This window comes from Peromyscus eremicus, chromosome 17, assembly GCF_949786415.1.
Source record: "Peromyscus eremicus chromosome 17, PerEre_H2_v1, whole genome shotgun sequence".
In the NCBI taxonomy this organism is placed as follows: domain Eukaryota; kingdom Metazoa; phylum Chordata; class Mammalia; order Rodentia; family Cricetidae; genus Peromyscus; species Peromyscus eremicus.
In genome coordinates this window covers 17,475,203-17,479,843 of record NC_081433.1, presented here as the reverse complement: position 1 = coordinate 17,479,843, position 4,641 = coordinate 17,475,203, and positions in this window count along the sequence as shown.

Genomic DNA, 4,641 nt, shown 5'->3' with positions numbered 1-4,641 from the left:
CCTAACTCTGTGACCCTGTAATACAGTTCCTCATGTTGTAGTGATCCCCAACCATAACATTATTTCTGTTGCTACTTCATACCTGTAAGTTTGCTACTCTTATGAGTCTTAAGGTAAATAACTGATATGGGAGCCTTGTGAAAAGGTTGTTTGCACCCAAAGGGGTCGTGGCCCACAGGTTGAGAACCACTGTTCTAGGGTCTTCATTTTTTTTTTTTTTCTTTTTCTTTTTTTTTCCGTTTTTTCGAGGCAGGGTTTCTCTGTGTAGTTTTGCGCCTTTCCTGGAACTCACTTGGTAGCCCAGGCTGGCCTCGAACTCACAGAGATCCGCCTGGCTCTACCTCCCGAGTGCTGGGATTAAAGGCGTGCGCCACCACTGCCCGGCGTCTTCATTTTTCTTATTGAAGGCTCTTACAACGTGTAAATAAAGTCTGTTTGGTTTTCTTTTGTTAATATGTCTTCTATCAGTTCCTGTTGGATGCTGCAGGAGAATGGAAGAAAATTTACCTCCTCTGCAGTACGTTTTAATTCCTATTTTTAAAAAACTGGATTAAATACATGTATGTATGCTGTCCTGGTTAGATTTTGGTCAACAAGCTAGGGTCATCTGGGAGAAAGGAACTTCAGCTGAGAAAATGCCTCCATCAGATTGGCCTGTAAGCAAGTCTGTGGGAGTATTTTCTTGATTGACGGTTGAGGTGGGAGGTCCCAGCCCACTGTGGGTGGTGGCATTCCCTGGGCTGGTGGTCCTGGGAGATAGAAGACAGTTAGCTGAATGAGAGCCCGGAGAGCAAGCTGGTAAGCTGCTGCCCCTCTGTAGTCTCTGCTACAGTTCCTGCCTTGACTTCCTTCAGTGACGAACACGGAAGTATAAGCCGAGTCAACCCTTTTCTCCCCTGAGTTGGTGAGTTGGTTTAGGCCAGTATTTTTATGACAGCAACAGAATGCAAACTAAGACGTGTGCATTTATTTGTTTATTTTGAGCCAAGGTTTTACTATGCAGTCACCTGGTTGGCCTCAAACTGGTGATTCTCCTGCCTCTGTTTTCAGTCCTTATCTTTTAATACTAAAAATAACTCCCGAGGGCCCAAGAGATGGTTCAGTGGTTCAAGCGTGTGCCATATAAGCCTTGAATCCTGGGATCCCGCATCAAGGTGGAAAGAGAGAACCAGTTCCATAAAGTTGGACTCTGACCGCCACACTCAGGCCACAGCACACGCATCCACACACATCACACACATAACGAACAGGGCCTGAGTTTTCATGCCCATAAAATGATTTTAAATGAGAATATAAAAACAAAACCCTAGAATTCTAGGATGTGGGAGGCTTAAGCAGGTGGGCTGCATTGAGTTCAAGACTAGTCAAGGCTAGATAGCAAGACACTGTCTAAAACAATTAAAAGAAGGGGGCTGGGGAGATGGCTCAGAGGTTAAGAGCACTGGCTGTTCTCCCAGAGGTTCTGAGTTCAATTCCCAGCAACCACGTGGTGGCTCACAACCATCTGTTATGAGATCTGGCGCCCTCTTCTGGCCTGCAGGGATATGTGCAGGCAGAACACTGTATACATAATAAAAATAAATAAATCTTTTAAAAAATTAAAAGAAAAAGAGAAGGGGAGGGGCTGGGAACAAGGCAGCTCCAGTCACATGCATTCTCTCTAAGTAAATAAAAAAGAAAAAAAACACATATAAAACAGAGTAATCTGATGTTCTGAGCCGTATAGACATTGTGCAACATAAGTCAGGTTAAATGTATCTACTGTTCCTCAGATACATATTCTTCATGTTAAAATACGCAACACTATCAATAGAAGAAATGACCAATCAACTCCCCTTATTGTGTAATTTATTGGTCAAAGAACTATTTCTTTATCCTGGGGATAAAATATTACTACCAAAGGACAGACCCTGAGAGACCAGACCCTGACAGAGGTGGTGGTGGCGCACGCCTTTAATCTCAGCACTTGGGAGGCAGAGGCAGGTGGATCTCTGTGAGTTCGAGGCCAGCCTGGTCTACAGAGTGAGATCTAGGACAGGCTCCAAAACTACACAGAAAAACCCTGCCTCAAAAACAAAACAAAACAAGACAAAAGATGGTGAGAAGCCTGTAGTTGGTGTTTTCCTGTGTCCCACCTGGCCCGTGGTCAGGACAAAGCTCTCTCACCTGCCAGTCCTGCAACCGCTTGGACCCAAGTAAACACACAGAGGCTTATATTAGTTAAAACTGTATGGCCTAATGGCTCAGGCTTCTTGCTAGCTAGATCTTACATCTTAAATTAACCCATTTCTATAAATCTATACCTTGCCACGTGGCTCGTGGCTTACTGGTATCTTTATATCTTGCTTCTATTGGTGGTGGTGGCAGCTGGCAGCGTCTCCTGACTCAGCCTTCCACTTCCCAGAATTCTCTTCTCTGCTTATCCCGCCTATACCATACTTCCTGCCTGGCTACTGGCCAATCAGCGCTTTATTTATCAATCAATCAGAGCAACACATTCACAGCATACAGAAAGACATCCCCAGCAGAAGACAGACCCGGAGAGACCAGATCCTGGGAGAGCCGACCCTCAGGGGACAGACCGTGAGAGATCTCCAAGCCTCACCCTTTTACTTTACAGGTTTACATCAATAGCACACACACTGAGCTCACATATTAAGTGTGGCGCGGGAATAGGATCATTCATTACTCCAGCCCTTTTTCCACGGATCTGCTTTCAGTTTCTGAGTGCACAGGAGGAACCTAAGGGTGTCTTTGAACTTTAAAAGTGGGTAAGCGGCGGCTGTAACTGAGATGGAGAGAGTTTGCCTGGGACTCAGTCCCCAGCACCGAGGTGGAAAATCTAGAAGGAGAAGTACATCATTGTTTTGATAGCTACGCTGAATTCCTGTGAAGGGTGTTCCTGGGAGGTGTGCTGTGCCCACCAACATGGCTGTCTGTGGTAGCCCAGATGCTTAGATGTGTTTTAAAACTGAATAGCAGTCGGCAAAAGGAAACTCATGCAAAGTCTGCAGCAAGGTCCCCTGGGCACGGGATGCAGGGCTCTAGAAACAGCGCTTAAGAGGGTGAAGTGGGAGATCACTTTCAATAGAAACAGTGATAGGGATGAAAGACTTGAGAGGAGGTTACCCTTGGGGGTCCACTGTATTGGTTTTCCTACCTTCTCTTCGGTGACCTCTAGGCTCCTTTCAGGCACATGCAAGAAGGGCTCCTTTGACAGGTCCTTGCTCTGCTCTGAGCCTCCCCTTGCAGAAAGCATGCACCTTTCCTGCCTCTTGCTGAGGCCTTCTCCGTCTTAGGAGGCCTGGCTTTGTATGTAGCACAGGGAAGGTAACCATGAGAAGAGGGGATTTCAGAAATTAGGGGTCATGTTTAGATGAATAATAGAGCGCTGGGCGGCTGGTGGGGCCAGCACTTCCCTAGCGTGCGTGAGCGAGGCCTGGGGTTCAGTCCACAGCTCGGTTATAGGGTAACAACAAACAGAAGAGTCACTTGGCCTTGAGTTGCTGAGAAATGGGGAAGCAGGACGAGCAGGAATCAAGCGGGGATTTTAGCAGAGGGAACAGGCTAGGAATCAGTGTGACTGGAGCCTTGTAAGAAGTTTCCTTAAAATGTGAGAATAATTTCGCAGGGGGATGTTTATACAAAAACAATTCTAAGGAGAAACTAACTCAGGCACAGGAATGGAAATGTCACTGGGTTCCCAGCAGGAATGAGCTCACAAGTTAAAGGGGGCAGGGTGCTCTCCAACTCTGAAATGTATTTTTAAAGGCCCCTTTGGGTTTAAATTGGCTCCAGGAAGAAGCCAGGCCCCTCCCCCAGGGGAGGTATCATTGCAGATGTGAATAGAAGAGCCTAGAAGCACTCTGTGTCCAATGGGGTGGCAGGTGTAGAGGGCAAAGGGCCTACCAGAAAGGTTTTGTTCATGGCGGTCTCAGTGACAAATTCTGGCAAATTTTGAGATCAAATGTTTGGAATTTGAGGAACTCCCTTTAAGGCCTCTCTTTATCCTGTTTTCCCAGACACTAAGTCCACATGACTGATGTCACCAGCAGAGCTCACAAAGCATGCCCAAGTTTTATTGACTGGCAACCTTGGGAACCAAAACCAGCATGGTGTGTGGGTTTGCTGCCTAAGCAGTTGAAGATATTACCTGCTGTAAGCATCAGGAGGGGCACTTCAGGGCAAGGGGATTAGCTTCTGGAGACCCGGTATAATGTTTTGGTTTTTTGGGTTTTTCAAGACAGGATTTCTCTGTGTAGTTTTGATGCCTGTCCTGGATCTCGCTCTGTAGACCAGGCTGGCCTCGAACTCACAGAGATCTGCCTGCCTCTGCCTCCCGAGTGCTGGGATTAAAGGCATGTGCCACCACCGCCCGGCCAGTATGATGTTTTTATCATAAATGCAAATCATAAATCAACTTGCAAGTATAAAACTAGCTTCAGCTATAGAGTTGGTGTAGTGGCTCGCACCTACAGTCCCAGTATTCTGGAGCTGGAAAAAGGAGGACAGTGAGTTTGAGGCTAGCCTGGACTCCGTGGTAAGACTCTATCTCAAGAGAAGAAGAAAAAAAAAAAAAAGGAGGAGGCCAATGACAACCGGGGATGTACCTTGGTGGTAGAACATTTGATTAGCATGTGT